At 35.0% G+C, this 27476-nt stretch overlaps 1 protein-coding gene across 1 annotated transcript in view; it reads left to right on the forward strand.

Annotated features, from left to right (window-relative positions):
- Positions 1–1362: 1362 nt before the first annotated feature.
- LOC138316048 (uncharacterized) overlaps positions 1363–27476 on the forward strand; it is a 100328-nt gene continuing 74214 nt past the window's right edge. The window contains exons 1-2 of the mRNA XM_069257523.1: positions 1363–1434; positions 14512–14676. The gene's annotated coding sequence lies outside the window, so the exon portion shown is untranslated. The remainder of the gene's footprint in view (positions 1435–14511; positions 14677–27476) is intronic.

Raw genomic sequence — 27476 nt, forward strand, 5'->3', positions numbered from 1 at the left:
AAGTATCCGATCAGTCCCAAAATATATCTAAAAGGAATATACATATGAAACTTGAGACTGATTCTTTCAGTAATTTCTGAGAAATAGTGGTAACAAACTTCAACTATCAAAAACCAAGATGGTTTATTGCCGGACATCTTGATAACTGATCAGTCCAGAAGTACAATATATGCAAAAACCAAGACGACTGACTTCCAGTGTAACGTTGAAAATGGACCTCCGTTGAAAATTGACCACGGGTCATTTTTCAACGTTGAAAATGGACCCCGAATGCCGTTGAAAATTTAACATGCCGTTGAAAATTGACAGCGTCTAGGGTCAATTCTCAACGGCGGGTCTGTTGAAAAATGACCGTTCAAAAATGACCTTGGCAAACTCTCAACGGATGGTCTCTTGAAAATGACCTTAGCAAACATAATTCTCGAATTCTGTTATCGCCATTCCTAATATAAGCCATTCTTCTTTGCCGGTATCTAAATTACGTAATCATCGCGACTTTTGATTTGAAATATTTGTATTGTTATAATCGTTGTGTTTTGTGTTGTTGTGTTATGATGTGTGTTATTGGTATCTAAAGTGTGTTGGATGCTGTGTGGCTGTGTTTTGTGTGATGTTGTGTTGTGTTTTTGTTGTGTGGTTGTGATGTTGTGTTGTGTTTTTGTTGTGTGGTTGTGATGTTGTGTTATGTTGCTGCGTGTTGTGTTGTTGTGTGATGTGTTGTGTGATGTTGTGTTGTGGTTTTGTGAGGTGTGTGGTTGTGTTGTGTGTTGTTGTCGTGTGTTGTGTTGTGGTTGTGTTGTGTGGTGTGTTGTTGTTGTGTTTTGTTGTTGTTGGGTGGTGCTGTATTGTTGATGCGTGGTGTGGTTGTGTTGTTGTGTTGTGTGATGTGTTGTTGTGTGTTGTTTTGTTGTGATGTTGTGTGGTGTTTTCGCGTGTTGTGTGGTTGTGTTTTGTTGTGTTGTGTTGCTGTTAGGTGGTGTTGTGTTGTTGTTGCGTGGTTGTGTGTTGTGGTGTGGTTGTGTTGTGTAATGTGTGATGCTGTGTTGTGTGATGTTGTGGTGTTTTGCTTTGTGTTGTTGTGTTGTGTGTTGTTGTGTTGTGTGTTGTTGTGTTGTGTGGTGTTGTTGTACAAAAGATGTTATGTGTCAATAGGATTAAACATCATGCATAACCTATCTTAGTCTTCTCCTGAGAAGGGTCACTTTTCAACGGGGTCCATTTTCAACGGATAGGTGTGAAAAGTGTGCTTAAAGTTCAGTTTCAACGGTTTTCGGGGTCATTTTTCAACGTTGAAAAATGACACGAGGTCAGTTTTCAACGGGGGTCCATTTTCAACGTTACACCGGCACTGAAAGACGGACAAAAGACCAGGACCGACGGATCATGGACGACGAGTGATTTGAATAACCCACTAACTGATGAGAACTGATAATGGTAGGCTTGAAATATCGTTTGGAGTATTTGAGTAGGATATCACAAGGGTACCTTTGATAAATCTACCATACTACTATATATATTTTCAGATTGTATTTCCGTTAAGCTTACACCCAATATACGCCATGTCACATCTAATATCAGATGCATTGGATATAAGTATTTAAATATTAAGTAAAATTTGTACAGATTAAATGTGAGATCCAACAGACAACACCTGCCAGCAAGAACTTTCTAAGACTTAAAATATACAACACTATGTGCGAATGAGGATGTTTTAAATCATCACGTTATCCCTTAAAATAAACCCGACGTCATCATAACATTTACCATCAACTTTTAACAAAATTGGTACCGTGTGCAAGAAATTATCGTAAATTATTGCTATCATTCAAAAAAAGAATGCACATGGCGCATTTATGTCTCAAGTATACACTGTTTATTTTATAAATTACTGAATGGTCATACAAAGAAACACTAACAATGATCTATTGTTTATTCCACACACAGAACACTTTCATGTATCTATTGTTTATTCTACACACAGAACACTTACGTCTATCTTTTGTTTATCATACACACAGAACACTTACATCTATCTTTTGTTTATTATACACACAGAACACTTACATTTATCTGTTGTTTATTATACACACAGAACACTTACATCTATCTTTTGTTTATTATACACACAGAACACTTACATTTATCTGTTGTTTATTCCACACACAGAACACTTACATTTATCTGTTGTTTATTCCACACACAGAACACTTACATTTATCTGTTGTTTATTCCACACACAAAACACTTAATCTATCTTGTTTATTATGTTTTTATACACACAGAACACTTACATCTATCTGTTGTTTATTATACACACAAAACACTTACATTTATCTGTTGTTTATTCCACACACAGAACACTTACATTTATCTGTTGTTTATTCCACTCACAGAACACTTACATTTATCTATTGTTTATTCCACACACAAAACACTTACATCTATCTTTTGTTTATTATACACACAGAACACTTACATCTATCTGTTGTTTATTATACACACAGAACACTTACATCTATCTGTTGTTTATTATACACACAGAACACTTACATTTATCTGTTGTTTATTCCACTCACAGAACACTTACATTTATCTATTGTTTATTCCACACACAAAACACTTACATCTATCTGTTGTTTATTATACACACAGAGCACTTACATCTATCTGTTGTTTATTATACACACAAAACACTTACATCTATCTTTTGTTTATTATACACACAGAGCACTTACATCTATCTTTTGTTTATTATACACACAGAGCACTTACATCTATCTGTTGTTTATTATAAACACATGACACTAACACATATCGGTTGTTTATTCTACACACAAAACACTTATATTTATCTGTTGTTTATTATACACACAGAAGATTTACATTTATCTTTTGTTTATTATACACACAGAATACTAACGTCTATCTTTTGTTTATTATACACACAGAACACTTACATTTATCTGTTGTTTATCATACACACAAAACACTTACATTTATCTTTTGTTTATTATACACACAGAACACTTACATTTATCTGTTGTTTATTATACACACAGAACACTTACATTTATCTGTTGTTTATTATACACACAGAACACTTACATCTATCTGTTGTTTATTATACACACAGAACACTTCCATTTATCTGTTGTTTATTATACACACAGAACACTTATGTCTATCTTTTGTTTATTACACACACAGACCACTTACATCTATCTTTTGTTTATTATACACACAGAACACTTACATTTATCTGTTGTTTATTATACACACAGAACACCCACATCTATCTGTTGTTTATTATACACACAGAACACCCACATCTATCTGTTGTTTATTACACACACAGAACACTCACTTCTATCTGTTGTTTATTATACACACATGATCCTTACACGTATCTGTTGTTTATTATACACACGGAACACTTACGTCTATCTTTTGTTTATTATACACACAGAACACTTACATCTATCTTTTGTTTATTATACACACAGAACACTTACATCTATCTGTTGTTTATTATACACACAGAACACTTCCATTTATCTTTTGCTTATTCCACACACAGAACACTTACATCTATCTGTTGTTTATTATACACACAGAACACTTACATCTATCTGTTGTTTATTATACACACAGAACACTTACATCTATCTTTTGTTTATTACACACACAGAACACTTACATCTATCTGTTGTTTATTATACACACAGAACACTTCCATTTATCTTTTGTTTATTCCACATACAGAACACTTACATATATCTGTTGTTTATTCCACACACGGAACACTTACATCTATCTTTTGTTTATTATACACACAGAACACTTACATTTATCTTTTGTTTATTATACACACAGAACACTTACATTTATCTGTTGTTTATTATACACACAGAACACTTCCATTTATCTGTTGTTTATTATACACACAGAACACTTTCATGTATCTATTGTTTATTCTACACACAGAACACTTACATTTATCTGTTTTTTATCATACACATAAAACACTTACAATTATCTGTTTTTGGTATACACACAGAACACTTACAATTATCTGTTTTTTATTATACACACCAAACACTTTCATGAATCTATTGTTTATTATACAAACAGAACACTTACATCTATCTTTTGTTTATCATACACACAGAACACTTACATTTATCTGTTGTTTATATACACACAGAATACTTCCATTTATCTGTTGTTTATTCCACACACAGAACACTTACATTTATCTGTTGTTTATTCCACACACAGACCACTTACCTCTATCTATTGTTTAGTATACACACAGACCACTTACATCTATCTTTTGTTTATTATACACACAGAACACCCACATCTATATGTTGTTTATTCTACTCACAGAACACCCACATCTATCTGTTGTTTATTCTACACACAGAACACTTACATCTATCACTTGTTTATTCTACACACAGACCACTTACATCTATTTTTTGTTTATCATACACACAGAGCACCTACATCTATCTGTTGTTTATTATAAACACATGACACTTACACGTATCATTTGTTTATTCTACACACAAAACACTTACATTTATCTGTTGTTTATTCCACACACAGAGCACTTATATATATCTTTTGTTTATTATACACACAGAACACTTACATCTATCTGTTGTTTATTATACACACAGAACACTTCCATTTATCTTTTGCTTATTCCACACACAGAACACTTACATCTATCTGTTGTTTATTATACACACAGAACACTTACATCTATCTTTTGTTTATTATACACACAGAACACTTACATCTATCTGTTGTTTATTATACACACAGAACACTTCCATTTATCTTTTGTTTATTCCACACACAGAACACTTACATCTATCTGTTGTTTATTCCACACACAGAACACTTACATCTATCTTTTGTTTATTATACACAGAACGCTTACATTTATCTTTTGTTTATTATACACACAGAACACTTACATCTATCTTTTGTTTATTATACACACAGAACACTTACATTTATCTGTTGTTTATTATACACACAGAAGTTAACTGTTGTTTATTATTACACACAGAACACTTTCATGTATCTATTGTTTATTCTACACACAGAACACTTACATTTATCTGTTTTTTATCATACACATAAAACACTTACAATTATATGTTTTTGGTATACACACAGAACACTTACAATTATCTGTTTTTTATTATACACACAAAACACTTTCATGAATCTATTGTTTATTATACAAACAGAACACTTACATCTATCTTTTGTTTATCATACACACAGAACACTTACATTTATCTGTTGTTTATATACACACAGAATACTTCCATTTATCTGTTGTTTATTCCACACACAGAACACTTACATTTATCTGTTGTTTATTCCACACACAGACCACTTACCTCTATCTATTGTTTAGTATACACACAGACCACTTACATCTATCTTTTGTTTATTATACACACAGAACACCCACATCTATATGTTGTTTATTCTATTCTATCATACACACAGAACACCCACATCTATCTGTTGTTTATTCTACACACAGAACACTTACATCTATCAGTTGTTTATTCTACACACAGACCACTTACATCTATTTTTTGTTTATCATACACACAGAGCACCTACATCTATCTGTTGTTTATTATAAACACATGACACTTACACGTATCATTTGTTTATTCTACACACAAAACACTTACATTTATCTGTTGTTTATTCCACACACAGAGCACTTATATATATCTTTTGTTTATTATACACACAGAACACTTACATTTATCTTTTGGTTATTATACACACAGAACACTTACATCTATCTGTTGTTTATTATACACACAGAACACTTCCATTTATCTTTTGTTTATTCCACACACAGAACACTTACATCTATTTGTTGTTTATTATACACAGAACACTTACATCTATCTGTTGTTTATTATACACACAGAACACTTACATTTATCTGTTGTTTATTATACACACAGAACACTTACATTTATCTGTTGTTTATTCCACACACAAAACACTTACATCTACCTTTTGTTTATTATACACACAGAGCACCCACATGTATCTGTTGTTTATTATATATAAACACATGACACTAACATGTATCAGTTGTTTATTCTACACATAAAACACTTACATTTATCTGTTGTTTATTCCACACACAGAACACCCACATCTATAAGTTGTTTATTCTACACACAGAACACCCACATCTATATGTTGTTTATTCTAATCACAGACCACTTACATCTATCTGTTGTTAATATTACACACATAACACTTACATCTATATGTTGCTTATTATACACACAGAACACTTACATCTATTTTTTTGTTTATTATACACACAGAGCACTTACATCTATCTGTTGTTTATTATAAACACATGACACTTACACGTATCAGTTGTTTATTCTACACACAAAACACTTACATTTATCTGTTGTTTATTCCACACACAGAACACTTATATATATCTTTTGTTTATTCCACACAAAGAACACTTACATCTATCTGTTGTTATTCCACACACGGAACACTTACATCTATCTGTTGTTATTCCACACACGGAACACTTACATCTATCTTTTGTTTATTATACACAGAACACTTACATTTATCAGTTGTTTATTATACGCACAGAACACTTACATCTATCTTTTGTTTATTATACACACAGAACACTTACATTTATTTGTTGTTTATTATGCACACAGAACACTTCCATTTATCTGTTTGTTTATTATACACACAGAACATTTTCGTGTATCTATTGTTTTTATTCTACACACATAACACTTACACGCATCAGTTGTTTATTCAACATACAGAACACTTACATGTATCTATTGTTTATCATACACACAGAACACTTCCATTTATCTGTTGTTTTATCATAAACATAAAACACTTAAAATTATTTGTTTTTTACTATACACACAGAACACTTACATTTATCTGTTGTTTATTATACACACAGAACACTTCCATTTATCTGTTGTTTATTATACACACAGAACACTTCCATTTATCTGTTGTTTATTATACACACAGAACACTTTCATGTATCTATTGTTTATTCTACACAGCGAACACTTACATTTATCTGTTGTTTATCATACACATAAAACACTTTCAATTATCTGTTTTTTTATTATACACACTATTCTACACACAGAACACTTACATCTATCTTTTGTTTATTATACAAACAGAACACTTACATCTATCTTTTGTTTATCATACACACAGAAAACTTACATTTATCTGTTGTTTATCATACACACAGAACACTTCCATTTATCTGTTGTTTATTCCACACACAGAACACTTACATTTATCTGTTGTTTATTCCACACACAGAACACTTACCTCTATCTATTGTTTAGTATACACACAGACCACTTACATCTATCTTTTGTTTATTATACACACAGAACACCCACATCAATATGTTGTTTATTCTACTCACAGAACACCCACCTCTATCTGTTGTTTATTCTACACACAGAACACTTACATCTATCAGTTGTTTATTCTACACACAGACCACTTACATCTATCAGTTGTTTATTCTAGGCCATGGGCTAGGAGGGTCCCACATGCAACCCCCCCCCCCAAACCTCCGAACCAATATTTTTCTGAACCCTTATGACCCACTGATCACAAATCAAAATGTTAACATTGCATAAGTTGGGATGAACTTCCGGTTATGACGTCATCAAGATGGCCGCCATCTCGAATTTCACTAAAAATTGAAAAATAGTCATAACATTAACATTTTTCAACCGAAGTAGACAAATGAGGTATCAAAATGACCACAATAGAACAACAAATACATATCAGGACCAAAAAAATCCAATATATGTAGTGATTTCTACGCAGGAAATGAAAAAATCGGATTTAAAGCTCAAAAATGGTGATTTTTCAGCAAATTTTTCATATTTTGTTTGACGCAGCAAAAATGTTTCCCAACAACAATCTATTATTTCTAATAAGTTTTTTGACCACTTATCAATCAGTTTAAACAACAACAACAACAAAAACCAATGTTAACATTGTATAAGTTCCGGTTATGACGTCATCAAGATGGCCACCATCTCGAATTTCACTAAAAAATGAAGAATAGTCATAACACTGATATTTTTCAACTAAATTAGACAAATGTGGTATCAAAATGACCACAATAGAACGACAAATACATATCAGGACCAAAAAGTCCAATATGTGTAGTGATTTGTACGGAGGAAATAAAAAAATAAGCTTTTAAGCTCAAAAATGGTGATTTTTCAGCAAATTTTTTATACTTGGCTTGACGTAGCAGAAATATTTCCCAACAACAAAATATTACTCGTAATCAGTTATTTAAACTCCTATCAATCAGTAAAAACAAAAACAACAACAAAAATATATAGAAATGCAAAAAAAGAATTATTGTTATACCCTCAATTTTGTAGATTAGCAGCGTCTCAAAAATAACACAACACCTACTGATAGCGTAACAAATGTAACCTAAGCTAAGCCTGTGTTTCCGTTAATATCATTAACAGTTCCCAAAGCGTTTGTGTCTTTGAAAATGAGCACATTCATTGTTTATTTCCTATGCATAGCATAAGCAAAATGCCAGATGGTTACTACAATGTAACTAATATGTCTTTCACTGGTTCTCAATGATAACCTTTATCATTGTGCGTGCTTTCTCGCCTCACTGACCTATCCACTGAAGCGATTCGGCATATCTGGTAGCTGGTACATGCAGTCTGAATCAGAGTACTCGAGATATCAGTATCCAATTCGTCGAAAGCCAGATCGACGTCTTCGATGTCGATGAGCTCATGTGACACTGCATTACCAGTGTTGTTCTAGCCTTTTATGACCCATCCATGGCCAGAGTTCATATCAGGAACAACAGGTTCAGGGATGTGGGATCTCTTTCAGATTCTAACATATCGTACGTATATGCTGTTTCAGACTTCTCCGGCATAATGGAAATTACACCAGATGCACATTCTTCCAATGGTGGAATTGGTTCTCCTTAGCACATAACTCCATAATTCGTATGAAGTACTATTCATCAATCTTGTGGACCCTCGTGCAACCATAAATGGCACAGATGATATCATCGAGGTCATTAATGAGGGCATAAATGTTAAATGTTTTTCATTGGTCTGACTTTCCCCATTCCCTTGAAGGTGCTGGTTGTTTAACTTGTGTCACATCTGGTGTATGCGCAAAGAGACCATTGAAGACTCTCCAGTAAAAAGTTCTCTAAAGTGCTTTCCAGACTTGGCAAAGAGTGAAACTCCACTGCAGACTTCATTTATGACCTCAAAGAATCCACCTGTGCCACCTATGGTCACTGAGGTCCACAAGAATGAGGAATTGTGCTTCATACGAATTAAGGAACCAACTCAACCCTCCGCAGAATGTTGATCTGGTGTCTTTTCCATCATGCCGGGGAAGTCTGGAACATCATATACGATATGTGAATCTAGGTGAAACTAGGTTGGAAACAGGAAGAGCTCCCACATCCCTGAAGCCGATGTTTCTGATCTTAACTCTGACCATGGACAGTTGACAAGTTAGAACCACGATGGTAACCCGGTAATGTAATGTCACATCAGGTCACCGAGGTCGAAGACGACACTCTGGCGAGAAAGCACGCATAACGAAAATGATTAGCATTAAGAACTAGTGAAAGAAATATGTGACACTGTAGTAACCATCTTATATTTCCTTGCGTTATACACAGGAAATAAACAATGGATGTGCTCATTCTAAAAGACACAATATGTTTCGAAAAGTGTCATGGTATTTATGGCGTTTTGCTGTAATAATTCAGTTTGAGAGGCTACTAGTCTACAAAATTTCGAACATGAAAATGGATTATTTTGAAGTCCCACTTAGATATTCAGCCAACTTTAAATTCAAATTTGTTAAGATATAAATCGTCAATAGCCAATGTTATATTCAGGAAATTCCAAGACACCAGGAAACTGTAGTGTTAGCGGTTTGGAAAAAATAACAATCATATGCCGCATCCGGTGATGTTTTGTAAACCAAATGATGGTATAACAATTCTCTTTTGCATTTCTATATATTTTTGTTGTTGTTGTTTTAACCGATTGATAAGAGGTCAAATAACTGATTGTGAATAATAATTTGTTGTTGGGAAACAATTTTGCTGCGTCAAGCCAAATATGAAAAAATGCTGAAAAATTACCATTTTTGAGCTTGAAATATTTTTTTTTTTCATTTCCTGCGTTCAAATCACTACATATATTGGATTATTTGGTCCTGACATGTATTTGTTGTTCTATTGTGGTCATTTTGATACCTCATTTGTCTACTTCAGTTGAAAAATGTCAATGTTATGACTATTTTTCATTTTTCAGTGAAATTCGAGATGGTGGCCATCTTGATGACGTCATAACCGGAACTTCTACGATGTTAACATTGGTTTTGGTTGTTTTTGTTGCTTAAACTGATTGACAAGTGGTCAAAAACCTTATTAGAAATAATAGATTGCTGTTGGGAAACATTTTTGCTGCGTCAAACAAAATATGAAAAATTTGCTGAAAAATCACCATTTTTGAGCTTTAAATCCGATTTTTTTTCATTTCCTGCGTAGAAATCACTACATATATTGGATTTTTTGGTCCTGATATGTATTTGTTGTTCTATTGTGGTCATTTTGATACCTCATTTGTCTACTTCGGTTGAAAAATGTTAATGTTATGACTATTTTTCAATTTTTAGTGAAATTCGAGATGGCGGCCATCTTGATGACGTCATAACCGGAAGTTCATCCCAACTTATGCAATGTTAACATTTTGATTTGTGATCAGTGGGTCATAAGGGTTCAGAAAAATATTGGTTTGGAGGTTTGGGGGGGGTGCATGTGGGACCCACTTACATCTATCAGTTGTTTATTCTAAATACAGACCACTTACATCTATCAGTTGTTTATTCTACACACAGAACACCCACATCTATAAGTTGTTTATTCTACACACAGAACACCCACATCTATCTGTTGTTTATTCTACATACAGACCACTTACATCTATCTTTTGTTTATTATACACAAAGAACACCCACATCTATATGTTGTTTATTCTACACACAGAACACCCACATATATCTGTTGTTTATTATACATACAGAACACTTACATCTATCAATTGTTTATTCTACACACAGAACACTTACATCTATCTTTTTTTTATTATACACACAGAACACTTACATCTATCTTTTGTTTATTATACACACAGAACACTTACATCTATCTTTTGTTTATTATACACACAGAACACTTTCATGTATCTATTGTTTATCATTCACACAGAACATTTTCATCTCTCTATTGTTAATCATACACACAGAACATTTTCATGTATCTATTGTTTATCATACACACAGAACACTTCCATTTATCTGTTGTTTATTATACACACAGAACTTTTACATTTATTTGTTGTTTATTATACACACAGAACACTTACATTTATCTGTTGTTTATTCCACACACAGAACACTTATATATATCTTTTGTTTATTCCACACAAAGAACACTTACATCTATCTGTTGTTATTCCACACACGGAACACTTACATCTATCTTTTGTTTATTATACACAGAACACTTACATTTATCAGTTGTTTATTATACGCACAGAACACTTACATCTATCTTTTGTTTATTATACACACAGAACACTTACATTTATTTGTTGTTTATTATACACACAGAACACTTCCATTTATCTGTTGTTTATTATACACACAGAACATTTTCGTGTATCTATTGTTTATTCTACACACATAACACTTACACGCATCAGTTGTTTATTCAACATACAGAACACTTACATGTATCTATTGTTTATCATACACACAGAACACACTCATTTATCTGTTGTTTATCATAAACATAAAACACTTAAAATTATTTGTTTTTTACTATACACACAGAACACTTAGATCTATCTTCTGTTTATTCTACACACAGAACACCCACATCTATCTTTTGTTTATCATATACACTTGACACTAACGCGTATCTGCTGTTTATTATACACGCAGAACACTCACATCTATCTGTTGTTTATTCTACACATAGAGCACTAACATTTATACATTTTTTTGTTCTACACACAGAATACATACATTTCTGACGATAAACAAATTTAAATCACATGTCTTGTTTTATCAGAAATAATTTACGGTCAAACTCTCAGCTTTGATGACAAGGGTTTTACATTCGGCCAGACTACTGCCGATCCCCTAGAGATATGTTTTTTTTCCGGAGTTTTCATCAGATTTAGACATCTCTTTTTATATTCCCTGCTGTTTTGATAAATAAATGACCATAAGTCATTTGTATTTTGTGTGTAGCTTATGTTGTTTTGGTCGCCGAAAACATGGGCATAATATTGCATATGCATTCATTTGTGATATTCTTGAAGCTGTGTCCTTAATTTTACTATACTTCTGAACAATTTGATTAAAATAAATAGAATGTTAAATCCCATTACCCGGGTAGTAGTATGTCCTAACTACCGCGTGTTAGTTCTCCATCACTGCACCTTCAATGTTAACATTGATAACACAGAGAATTGAACTGTAACATCCTCTAAGGTTATTGATATCACATTTCTTTGGTGTTGTAACATCCTCTACGGTTATCGATATCACATTTCTTTGGTGTTGTAACATCCTCTAAGGTTATCGATATCACATTTCTTTGGTGTTATAACATCCTCTAAGGTTATCGATATCACATTTCTTTGGTGTTATAACATCCTCTAAGGTTATCGATATCACATTTCTTTGGTGTTATAACATCCTCTAAGGTTATCGATATCACATTTCTTTGGTGTTGTAACATCCTCTAAGGTTATCGATATCACATTTCTTTGGTGTTATAACATCCTCTAAGGTTATCGATATCACATTTCTTTGGTGTTATAACATCCTCTAAGGTTATCGATATCACATTTCTTTGGTGTTATAACATCCTCTAAGGTTATCGATATCACATTTCTTTGGTGTTATAACATCCTCTAAGGTTATCGATATCACATTTCTTTGGTGTTATAACATCCTCTAAGGTTATCGATATCACATTTCTTTGGTGTTGTAACATCCTCTAAGGTTATCGATATCACATTTCTTTGGTGTTGTAACATCCTCTAAGGTTATCGATATCACATTTCTTTGGTGTTGTAACATCCTCTAAGGTTATCGATATCACATTTCTTTGGTGTTGTAACATCCTCTAAGGTTATCGATATCACATTTCTTTGGTGTTGTAACATCCTCTAAGGTTATCGATATCACATTTCTTTGGTGTTGTAACATCCTCTAAGGTTATCGATATCACATTTCTTTGGTGTTGTAACATCCTCTAAGGTTATCGATATCACATTTCTTTGGTGTTGTAACATCCTCTAAGGTTATCGATATCACATTTCTTTGGTTGTAACATCCTCTAAGGTTATCGATATCACATTTCTTTGGTGTTGTAACATCCTCTAAGGTTATCGATATCACATTTCTTTGGTGTTGTAACATCCTCTAAGGTTATCGATATCACATTTCTTTGGTGTTGTAACATCCTCTAAGGTTATCGATATCACATTTCTTTGGTGTTGTAACATCCTCTAAGGTTATCGATATCACATTTCTTTGGTGTTTAAAACATCCTCTAAGGTTATCGATATCACATTTCTTTGGTGTTGTAACATCCTCTAAGGTTATCGATATCACATTTCTTTGGTGTTGATAACATCCTCTAAGGTTATCGATATCACATTTCTTTGGTGTTATAACATCCTCTAAGGTTATCGATATCACATTTCTTTGGTGTTATAACATCCTCTAAGGTTATCGATATCACATTTCTTTGGTGTTATAACATCCTCTAAGGTTATCGATATCACATTTCTTTGGTGTTATAACATCCTCTAAGGTTATCGATATCACATTTCTTTGGTGTTGTAACATCCTCTAAGGTTATCGATATCACATTTCTTTGGTGTTATAACATCCTCGAAGGTTATCGATATCACATTTCTTATGTTAACATTATTTTGGTCCTCTAAGGTTATCGATATCACATTTCTTTGGTGTTATAACATCCTCTAAGGTTATCGATATCACATTTCTTTGGTGTTATAACATCCTCTAAGGTTATCGATATCACATTTCTTTGGTGTTATAACATCCTCTAAGGTTATCGATATCACATTTCTTTGGTGTTATAACATCCTCTAAGGTTATCGATATCACATTTCTTTGGTGTTATAACATCCTCTAAGGTTATCGATATCACATTTCTTTGGTGTTGTAACATCCTCTAAGGTTATCGATATCACATTTCTTTGGTGTTATAACATCCTCGAAGGTTATCGATATCACATTTCTTATGTTAACATTATTTTGGTCAGCTATTGGTTTTTATTTCAGACAGGAAGCGATAAGATTAAGACAATGTAAATCCATGGACACGATTGTTTACAGCGTTTGAAATCCGGCTGGGATGGTGCGCCGTTTAAAACGATGGTGATGAAAAGTTCCTCGAATTCAACTCCATCAATAGGAAAGGGCCTTTACATCGGGTTTTGTCTAGAAGTAAGTTAAATAACTAATAAACTTAAGCTAACGCTTTTGTGATATTTTTTTCTTTTGTTTTCGGAAAAGTAAATGCTGAGTTAATTGTTTTTGGTCTAATTATGAACGCACTTACATATATATATATATATTAATATATAAAGCTATGTACGTATGGTGAGCTCTGGGATCAGGTACACGTAGCTATTGTCGTATCGCTGACCTTCTTCTCACCTAATCTCACATACTTTACGTCAGTAACAGGAAGTAAGGATAGGTAAATCAAGGAAAGAGGTCATGATACAAAAAAAACGTCAATGTAGTGTACAATACAGTGATGATAATGAGGTAAAAACGGTATAAAGCTAGTATATTAATAATCCGAAATAAAAGGCCAAAATAAATTCAAAGTAAAATCAAAATCATGTCTATGGAATAAAATATTCCCGCGTTTCGCTAGTATAGCGGGAATAATTTGTCTGGTCCGGAACGTATAGCTAGGGTAGCACGTGCGGTGCGCTAAAGCGTCGCGCAGTAAATGCGAGTTGGGTCATTTCTAGCCGTCGTACGCGTCCCATACAGAGCGGTCATACTATTTTGCTAGCCGTCATGGATCCTGAAGTTGAAATGTGTATTTCAAACCAAGTAAAATCGGCCGTAGAGTCGTCACAGAGCCAGATTCTAAATCAGTTGGCTCAGTTATGTCTGCTCGACTTGGTAATTTGGAGAGTAGACTTTGTGACAGTTCTGAAGCTCAATTGTGCCGTTTACAACAAAGCATTTTGTGCGCCGAGCTCACAAATTTACAAAAAAGAGTTGTGAGGATCAACACAAATTTAAAGGTGATAAAAACAGATTTTAAATATGCTATTTTTGTGTTGATATTTGTTTATTGTGGTGCACTTTATGATTTCCAACAAAAAATACAGGTTGTATTTGACGTAATTTCCATAAAATGTGCTTGAAACGAAGTCCACAACGACCCTTGTCTAGAACGATCGCATCGCTTATCGCCCCTGATATCACCAGGTGGCCGTAGATTCGTGACGTCATCTGAGACCAACAGCTGTGACAAGAGCCGGGAAACTCAATGGGGCAGTGTTGCGGTATTGGCGATTATAGATATTTAAAACAGTCGCGCTACGTGTAGTTGCTATATTGAATAGTGGAAATGAATCCGTATATAATATATAATCTATAACATTCAATGATATAATAAAAACGATAGCTTACTCATTCTTATCGTCATATTCTGGGCTATAAAATTGTTATGTTCAGTATGTTAAAGATGCTCCACCGCTGACAAATGGTAAATTTTAACTATCAAAAACAGGAGCAGACGATTTAGTATTTTTCTTCAGTTACAAAAGTTACTTACTTTACACCATTACCACCATTGAACAGTTTGTGAGCTTCTACTTTTACTTCAAGTGAAAAACATGAAATATAATTAATGCATCCCGAAAAAAATCCATGTTACTATATCCTATATGGAATGAAGTACTGATTGCGCATGCACCAAAGGCGAAATAAATTATTCTATATTATTGTTTGTGTTAATTAGACATATATATACACGATTAAACACCAATTATTGTTCAAATGATGAATATCATTTATGCTCTGTCGGCGGTGGAGCATCTTTAAAAGCCATTTGACACCGTGTACGTGTGCATGTGTGTCACTGACTCAGGTTCAAGGGGGTTGCGCTTGACTTTTGTCTGTAACTTAAAACTCAAAACATAGACTTTAAAGTTAAACTAACAAGAAAAAATATAACTTTACAAGAAAATGGACCTAAATTACAATGAGACTACATGCTACATGCACATACATGTACATATAATGCATATTTATAAAAAAAAACCGCCACCCTTCATACCCTATCCAAAACCCTATGATACCACGATGCCCCTATCCCGCCTTATGTACGTACTGCACACCTCTATATTTCCTATTTGAAGCTTAATCCTTCAGAACACCGCACAGAAAGGGCTAGACTTATTTATTTTCTTAAAGTTCTATAATGAGTTTTACGGATGTGTACGAAATAGAATAAGATGTACAGTAGTAACAATACACGCACGGCCGATAAAAAAGACGGGACACAAAACACAGATACTAGATACAATGACCTAATATGGATGACATGTACTCGTGGACAAGATACACATGTAATAGTTCAACTAACACAGGACCATGAAACAACATATATTTCTTATAAAACACCCGCTTCATTATATTTTCTAACCGTGCGCAGTTTTGGAAATAAGAAACCTGTCGACCTTACTAAATTTTAAAGTATACGCACAGACCACAGCACACTAGATAGCCTATTGACCATTATGAGACGATTTAGGGGTCTAAATAAAAAAAATCGGTAAAATTCGCATTCTACATATATATACGCAAGTGTACTATGTAGAATATAACAGGAAATTAATGAGTACAAAAATTGGCCAAATTTGCGAGCATTGTGGTGTTTTGGGGGTTCGGGGGAGACCCCGATAAAGATATCACAATTTAGAATGACTGAGATATGAGTTTCACGATGTATTTTGATGATTTTTCGAGGGCTTAGGGCGAGAGATTTTGTTTTTTGGGGGTCCTAAGGTCTCCCCCGAGAAGGAAAAATATTACTAAATGTATTTACGATTGCTGAGATGAGTTTTACGATGTATTTTGATGACTTTAGAGCGTTCTTAACATGGTATTTTTTCTAATTTAAATTCCTGCATTTAAATAATGATAACTGTGAAAGTCGTCATATCATTATGCAACCCTGCTCGATCTGAACTAGTCCGCTAAACCTGCCTATATTATTAGGCTTTTTTTTTTTTTTTTTTTTTTTGCCTATATATCAGGCAAAAAAAAAAAATAATTAAAAAAGCCTAATAATATAGGCAGGTTTAGCGGACTAGATCTGAACATACCGGTTTCACACCACCGGCACATTGTTGTGTAACCCAAAATAAATATGAAAATCCCTAAAATGAAGTATGAAAAATGTGCAGAAGGACCTCTTTTATTTTTAATACGCATTTTGAGAACATTTCAGTCGACGAAAATGGGTGAGAAAAAGACACAACTTATAAATTATTGATTTTTTCCTTTTAATCTGCATGTATTTTTCATGTCTGTTTGCATCAGATGATTTATCTATTAAAATGTAGGTCTAAAGAGGTGGGCTCCAATAATTGTCCATTTTCGCTACGATCTTGAGGCGATTTGTTGCCCGTTGGCAGGCTGAAATGTAAGTTCACTCATTGGGCAGAACAAGGTACGTGCAATGCAGTCCTGACTATTATTAGCGAAGGTTATAGAATCCCCTTTCGAGACAATAATAAATCGGCAAGGGAAAATCCCGAGTTCGTCCAATCAGAAATACAAAAGCTGTTACGTTTGAAATGTATATCGGAAGTCACGTCGGCCCCTAATGTTGTCAACCCGCTCACTGTTGCGTACAACAAGGCTGATAAACCACGCCTAGTTTTGGATTGTAGACACATAAATTTGTATTTGCATAAATTCAAATTCAAATACGAAGACGTAAAAGTAGCTCGAGACATGTTTGAGGTTGGTGATTACCTGTATGTTTTTGCCCTAAAATCGGCATATCACCATATAGAAATTTTCCCTGAGCACCGTACATATTCAGGTTTCTCATATGTGGTCAATGGTAAAATGTGTTATTATGTATTCAACGTACTACCTTTCGGGATCGCAACAGCGGGGTATGTGTTTACAAAAGTGTTGAGGGAGGTTGTAAAGCACGTGCGCTCAAAAGGTTACAAACTAGTCATGTATTTAGATGACGGTATTGGAGGTCAGGTGACAGAAGGCGGGGCCAACGAGGCCAGCAGGTATGTACAACAGTCATTGGCTGATTACGGTTTCATCATTGCCTAGGACAAATGTCAATGGGAGCCGACACAGTTCGCCACGTGGCTCGGGTACACGTGGTCGATGAACGAAGGCGTGGTCAAGGTAGCCAATGGCAGGGTAGAATGCTTGCTGCTTTTGTTAGACCATACGCTGACACTCGTCTCTCAAAGGGGTCAGCTATTGATCTGGAAAACCCCAATATTGAAAATTTAGTTGTAGAAGTGCAAAACTCTAATATAAAAAAATTCTTTTGTGTTGCATCTATCGTCCACCTAATTCCAGAGTTAACTATTGGCAACATTTGATGATCTTATAGAAAACTTTATTAACTTGAACACTAATGTAATCATTATAAAAGATAACAGACACACAAATAAACAATACAAGGCCACGGCTTTATTGACAATGCACGCCATAAAGGCATTAATGGCAATGTCCAAATATATACAACAATTCATTCTCAAACTACTTCCGGAATATCACTTCCGGCATAATGTCACTTCCGGTTTCATCAACTTCCGGTTTCATCAACTTCCGGTTTCAGAAAAGTTCCTAGATTTTAATTTCAGAATAATCAGATATCATTTCTTATCTTTAATTATCTATGTTTTTGGTGTGGCCGAGACTCTCCAACAGGCCATTTATCACAAATAGTTCACTATTGATATGCCTGAGGCTCTTCCCAACAGGCCCTTTATCACAAATACTTCAAATAATGGTATGCCCGAGGCTCTCCACACTGGCCCTTTATCACAAATAGTGCAATACTGATATGCCCGAGGCTCTCCACAACAGGCCATAATCTGAATACCATGATTCTGGTTTGTCGAAGTTCCCACATACTGAGAGTTTATCAGCGGAAATTCTGGAAAAGAAGAAAAAACAAGCCAGGCAGCAAACATTTCACAAAGAAATATCTATACAACAAATAATAATGCTTTGGGAGGGAGGGAGGGCTTATGAATTCTTTTCTCAGAGCCGTGACAAGAAAGGACGTTTACGCATGCTCGCTCAAAAAACTTCCAACTTCCGGGTCATTGTAAATTATGTCACGGCAACCCCGATCCGGAATATACCGAGATATAAAATTCAACACCTAAGTAGCCCATAAGCTGTCCCATTTATAAATTGATTTATTCCTTATAGAATAAATCTAATTATAAAAGATAACAGACACACAAATAGACAATACAAGGCCACGGCTTTATTGACAATGCACGCCATAAAGGCATTAATGGCAATGTCCAAATATATACAACAATTCATTCTCAAACTACTTCCGGAATATCACTTCACTTCCGGCATAATGTCACTTCCGGTTTCATCAACTTCCGGTTTCAGAAAAGTTCCTAGATTTTAATTTCAGAATAATCAGATATCATTTCTTATCTTTAATTATCTATGTTTTTTGGTGTGGCCGAGGCTCTCCAACAGGCCATTTATCACAAATAGTTCACTATTGATATGCCTGAGGCTCTTCCCAACAGGCCCTTTATCACAAATACTTCAAATAATGGTATGCCCGAGGCTCTCCACACTGGCCCTTTATCACAAATAGTGCAATACTGATATGCCCGAGGCTCTCCACAACAGGCCATAATCTGAATACCATGATTCTAGTTTGTCGAAGTTCCGCCAAATGGTTTCATTTTCATGAACCAAGGAAAGGAAACCACCGCCAACGTGATAACACGAGAGGCGCCTAACAACGATAAACAAAGCCGTGCCATAAAGGGGATGTGGGGGAGGTGATGGAATGTTAATTGATCTGTATACCCTAGCTACCTAATGCCAAATTCTATTTTTAAAGGGGGAACGCTTTATTTTCTGAATCCATAAATGACCATAGTGCAGCTTTGATTGTGCCCAAAAACCTCATTTCCAATATCAGACAAGTGCACACCATCATCCTTGTTGAACATGTTTGGATTGCTTAATGTTAACTCTGGGTATCTGATGTATGCACCATGACAATATTGTAACATATATGATGCTGCCGATCTGTTCACACGGGAACGGGCCCTATCACACCAATGATGGCCCCAAGGTGACCAAACTCTCCAATTGAACCTAGGGAGAATTTGTGACCAAATTAGTAAACTTCCTGGATAAGAATTTTTTAAGAATTCCAAATTGCTGTTAATGGAAACCCCTAATTCGAAGGTATTGGCTCCTTGACCTATGTCAGTTCCTCCACAATGCAGCAATGACATATGAGGCCTACCTGCTTCTTTCAATGACATATGAGGCCTACCTGCTTCTTTCACCAACTCGGACACTTGAAAAACCAAGTTGTCCGTTGTTAAGCCCCCTTGAGCTCTCCAATAAACTTTAACCCCTCTATCATGATACAAACCTAAATCTTCCCCAAAGGAACTAAGCATGGCGTGGTTTTGGGCACGTTTCACAATGGAGGAGCCAACAATGAAAATCTTGATAGGATCTGAAACAATCTCAGTTACTATAAGTAAAACTATGGTATGTACAATGATTACCTGGTATTTCTAATTTGACACAGGTAAGCGAATATATCGTTTATAGACATCAGATTTCCACCTTCCCAATCTTTGAATGGTATCACTACTTAAACCCTTAATAGCCGCTTGTGTTGCCCCGCCTATTCTAAACGAGTGAGTTTTGTAGGATGAAACATCATAATCAGCAAACTTTAGAGCCTTATGAAGAACTGTGGCAAACTGAAAACGAGTAACTGCCTTTCCATTGAAGTGACAGAATAACGGACCTTTCGCTGTACTAGGACGGATAGCTAAATATTGTTTAATTGCCTGTACAGGACATATTGATGCACCCGTTGCAGCTATGGACAGTTTTGTTGAACGACCCAACTGGTCCGTTTTTGAAAAACGGATGTTAATTTCTACTGAGTTAGAATTCAAAGAAATGTCCTCAATTTGTAAGACTCTTTCACTATTTCCCCTGCACACTACTATAATTTCGCTGACCCGTAATAAACCAAAAAATGCTAATAAAAATGAAGCCAAAAACAACTTGGATTCAAAATGTGAACTACAGATTTACTGCAAAGCAAATGGCACTTTCTTAAGCATATCCAATGTTATGGGGGCCCTAGTATCTTTTGATGACACAGTACGTCTCATGCCTTCCAAAATTTTCTTTAACAAAAAGTTATGGGTGTGATCCTCACCTCCAAAACATTTGCTATAAAAACTGAGACCAGCCATATATGTCCTAACTGTCGAAGGGGCTATCTTTTTGTTTGACAAATGCAAGGCAAAATTAACCAAATGAGCTAGAGGTGGTGGCCATACACTATTAAACTCAAATTGAACACGAAAGTCCTCAAAAACTCGCTTTGCATTTTCATAAACAAATTTTGTATTTTCCGCTAAGGATGCCGAAACTAAAGTATCGAATTCAACTTGAAACTGTTCCAAAACTCCTGAGGAACTGTACAAGGCTCTGGGCAGGACCAAGGTGCCAGTTGTCGGAATCTGCACCACTGAAATCGAGACAAAGCATCAGCAACAGAATTACAGACCCCCTGTACATGAAGGGCCTTTTGTTGTTCAACACATTCACTAAGGCTAAATTGTCACAATGAAAAACCACTCTTTTGTTGCGTAACACATCAGACCACACATACAAGGCCAGAACTATTGGCACCAATTCCAAAAATGTGATATCACGCATAATATCACAGCCTTTCCATTCCAAAGGCCATGCTAAAACAAGCCATTGTTTACCTAGAATAGCTCCACAACCCAAGTTCGCATTTCCTGCGCTATCAGTGTATAACTGCAAGTCAGAATTTGTCAACCAACTAGATTCTGATATGTAGCAGACACCATTAAATTGACTAAAGAACTCTAACCACATTTTAAGATCTTCTTTTATCCCATGAGTAATGCGAATGTAATAAAATGGTTGAGTAACTCCAGACATGGCTCCATACATCCTTCTACAGAAGGCCCTAGCACCTGGCATTGCCCTGGCACAAAAGGCAAGACTACCGACTAAAAACTGCAATTCTTTTAATTTGACCTTCGATTTAGGGAGTACAGACCTTATTGACCGAACAACCTCTTCCACTTTCACTCTCGGTACTCGAATTACCATCTCAATAGTGTCAATTTCTAGGCCAAGGAATATCAAATTATGTGTGGGACCTTGTCTTGTCTTCAGCAACAGGAACACCAAGTTCAAAACATAGTCTATCAAAATCATTCATCAAAGATTAACATACAGAACCAGGGATCTCAGACATATTCTCAGCCTCTATCCCCGCAACTAAAAAATCATCTAGGTAATGTTCCACAGTGTCAGGCCCAGATTCTTTGATGACTAACCATTCCAAGAAAGATGATAATTTTTCAAAAAGAGAGCAAGAAATACTACATCCCATAGGCAAGTATTTGTCTATATAATACTTATTTTGAAACTTCATACCAAGCAAAACATAATCATCTGTATAGGCAAGAGACGAAATGCTGATTTTATATCTTTCTTACCTAGCCAGGCACCTACCCCTAGCCTCTGAACAGTTTCTATTGCTTTATCAAGAACCAAACCGATAGGGGACACTCTAAGATTTGAAAATGTTCTCTCATTAAAGGGGCCTGCTATCCGGCCCAAGTCAATTTCAGACTGAAGCTTATCCCTAAGTTGTTCAGGGTTAGTGAATGCTGATTTAAGATTTTTACATTCAAAAGCTTCTCTAGGACCTTCATAATGCAAATGAAAACCTTCCTCAAAACCTCTGACTAATTCCTCTGCTACTTCTTGCAAAGGATACATTAACAATGATATTTTTTGCTTCAAAACTTCAACTTTCACTGGAGTAACACCTAGCATGGAAAGGCTGGAATTGTTACATTGATGGTCGATTTGGCCTAAATCTAGCTCCCCTAAATTGCTGCGGGTTTCTACCTCTGAATGAATTCTGATTGGAGGGGCGAAAACTCATTGGGTTTTGAGGACGAGAGAAAACAAAATTCTCTGTGCCCCTAGCTAATGTTTGATTAGACTTGTAACAGTTTGAACTGGGATGCAAACCCCCGCAACGCATACAAATATGTGCAAAATTACAAGGCCTACGCTGACAGATCCCTTGCTGATATGGATAACACACCCTTGGGTTAATCTGAGGTGTATTTTGGAAACCTTTATTCTGAGGAACAGTAGAAAGGCCAGTGCCTAGACAAGTAAGCCATAACTCTGCATCAATGCTTCCCCAAGATCGGGATGGGTCCCTCGCTTGACGCAATCTGAACTGAGTGTCATAAGTTAACCAACCCATACCTCCAAAAGTAGAGTGAGCTGACCTCACAGTGTTCACATACTTCAATAACTCCTGAGCCTTTTCAGGTGATCTGACCAACAGAAGGCTAACGAAAATAATAATAGCATCAGTCCATTCGTCAATTGACTCAATTTTTTTCTTGATTGAGTTTTTAACCTGGATGATACCATTCTTAATGATCAAAGACTGGTTATTAAACTTTTCAGGATCTGTTACCAGCAAAGTTCCTAGCTCGATAAATTCGCCATTCCATATTTTATCCTTAACTGACAAAGGAACATTAGCTCCAAGCTGGTTACATACACTAAGTAGTGGTGAGGGGTTTATAACCTCCTCACAGGATATACCATGATAACCCTGAGATATTGGAGTACCGATATTAGTACCTGTATTAGCAATCTGCGGATTGCTCTGAAAGCTCTGTGCTGGAGGTGGAGGTAGACTCCTCTCTGCTGGGCCAGAGGATGTATGTAAGTTCCTCTCTTCAGGACCGGAGGGTGTAGGTAGACTCATCTCCTCAGGACCGGAGGGTTGAGGTAGACTCCGTACTGAAGGGGCATATGGATGAGTTGTCCCACGGGCCGTTTTGTCTTGTAACCGTTTACTGGTTCTGGGCATGATCTCGCATGGAATGAGAGAAAAAGGTTAAGAGAACAAGCAACTTCTTATCCAAATTATCATAACTTATAATTAAGTTTGACAACTCGTTGACCAATAGTTGTGCACATACTATCGTAAATACCCAATCCATGACCGAAAACAAAATCGGGGATCGATTTACACAATAAAAGATCTCGACAATATATATATACATTAAGGTAGAGAATTTCTATTGATTAGATTCAAATTAACCGATACATGTTTGCTTTCCATCTATTTTGTCTTGTATAATCCAAATTCTAACTCACATTTCGTTTGTTTTGCTTACCACATCACTGCAAGTCGAATTCGAAGCACACCTAATCATGGTCATTGGAGCGCTTTGATATTATGACTATTCTAATAAACAAACGGGGAGGATAAATATTCCGGATCCAAGTAAAGGGCCCGCGATCTATCTCAATGATTGATGCATACACTTGTATTACTAAGACTACTGTCATAATAAACTTAAAAAAGACTTGGCGCATGTGTAGCAGGGTCATTTTTATGACGTCAATATTATATTTGTTAATATCGTATAAACTTTATCTTAGTATAGTTACAATGTATTTATACATTGTATAATAATATATTTCATTTTCAGAGTGTACGTCCTGGATAGTCACATACTTGTATTCATAGTTTTAATTAAGAATATATAATAGTATTTTAGTTATGTGTTATACGATTTACTAACACCCTTTATCTGTGCCCCTTTGACGTCACACTGGTCACTTAGACACGTGACAGCTGACCGATTCTGCGCGCGATACAACAGACATTTTGAAATTAGACAAACAGACTAGAACTAGCCAGTAGCATCTTTTAGAAGCCTGCATGTAAGTATTAACCATACATATCCCCTTAATTCATTTTGGCACTATTTCTCTGACCACTGATTTCATTCCACGTTAATATAAAACGATCTACGTATATATTTATTATATTTTATAAATTATTCAGTATATTCAGAAATATGTAATCGGCCATCAGGCGTACTCACCTGACTGCCATTAAAATTAAAAAAGCCTAATAATAAAGGCAGGTTTAGCGGACTAGTTTTGTCCTTGTTAGATCTATTCGAACCAACATTTTATATGGTATCGGCACATACAAGTTGTATCGAGTTCGTGCCCCAGGCAAAGCGCCCTGTGTCACACACAGGTGAGATATGTTTTATTGTACAAATAGTTAACCGTTATGTTATATACGTAATGTTCTAATAGATAGTGTATACACTCTTACATTATATCTTTTGTATATTGAAATCCATAAACAGTGTGATATATCAACCTGTTCGTTAAGATAATTATATAACTGTTCGTATGTAATATGTACGTACCTATCATGTATAATGTATTAAGTATTGTCAGTAATGTGTGTCAGATGGTTATACTTTCATTAGCCATATTATGTATGTGTATTTCATTCTCTAAACTAGTGTTTTAATATTGTTACAGGGTGCGTCATAATATTTAAATATCCGTCGATATATGGAATAAAAGAACTTGCATGGTTGATCAGTGTTTCTTGTATTAACCAACACCCCTGCAACATTGGAGCCCCCAGTAATATTCCTAATTGACGACGATGAGAACCAACGACAGTGATGATTCGTAACGACCTATCGATTCACTTGAAGGATTATTGTGTGCATATTATTTCACTCGCGTACGTGTTGAGTACTAGGCCTAACTAGTGTGTTACGTGTGTGTAAAGCGTCTTCGAGACACAGACTTTCCAGAGCTCTTTACACTTATAGACAACAAGCGCTTCAACGACCCCGATCGTGAACCAACATGTCTGCGCCCTTGGATCATTTTCACGGTAAAATAATACATGACCAGACTCCTGTGTTTCTTATATGTAATATACATTGACAATTTATACCCATGCAATGAAAGAAACATGTTTGGTGTGATTGCATGTTATTTATATTGACAATTTTGACTCTTGAAACTTTTTTCTTTATATTCAGGTAGTTATAGCCAGTATAGATTGATGCTGAAATGTCACTTCATGTATACTAGTAGTGTGTTGTCACTTATTCGTATTCCCAAGGCAGGTTTGTTTGTACACTGCCATACAGATAATGATATTGTGTGTAAAGCTGACATTATTTTTTTGAAAAAGGTGATACATATATTTTTTACAGTACATGTACAATAACCATGCGTATTTTTTTGCGCCCCCATTCCTACCTCCATTATCCCAAACCGGAAGTCCACGTGCACTGAGGTCAAGGTCACTTGTATTTACTAACAGACACTGACTTGACATAGTAGATGACTTTTGTTTGATGACATTCCCATTTCCCATGCGCGTTTTCTTTTTCTAATTAATTTTCCTCTAGAGTGTGTAGTGTTGTCTAATATTTACAGAATTATTTCATATTTTCCATCTTATTTAACTTTATATTTCAGGGACTGAATACATTTGTATATACTTATATTATATACACATTTTTCTTTTCCAGAGGGTGAGCATAGTGTATTTTGATCTGGTATTTACATGTGTTTTGTTTCGTACTTTGTTTATTTTCGTACTATTTCATATTAGACTTTCAGACTCACATATTGGATTTTTTTTCTTTCTTTTTCAGATCTTTTGTTTAATCTTTATATAAGTTTTTTTTGCAATTTTAGTAATCGGAATTTGCGATCAACATATCTGGTTTGTATTTTCAAATCTGATCTATTTATTTTTTTCAGTAATCATATTTTCCTTATATTGCAATTTTGTTATTGTGTTTTGATTCTCTTATAACATTATTTATACGGCTAATATTTTTTTTTTTCATTTTTCTTGAACATTTACTAGTGCATTTTCTGTTGCACAAACATTTTTTTCCAGATTGACTTATTTGCATTGTATCCATTTAGTACATTTTTTCCAGCTCTCAGGAAATATAATATCATCAGTTGGATAATTTATGTAGGTGTTGTGTCACTATTCAGCTTAGTGTATTGACTTTTGTTACTCTTGTATTTTCTTGTACTTATATTACAGTACA

Source organism: Argopecten irradians, chromosome 2 (assembly GCF_041381155.1).
Source record: "Argopecten irradians isolate NY chromosome 2, Ai_NY, whole genome shotgun sequence".
NCBI classification, from domain to species: Eukaryota; Metazoa; Mollusca; class Bivalvia; order Pectinida; family Pectinidae; genus Argopecten; species Argopecten irradians.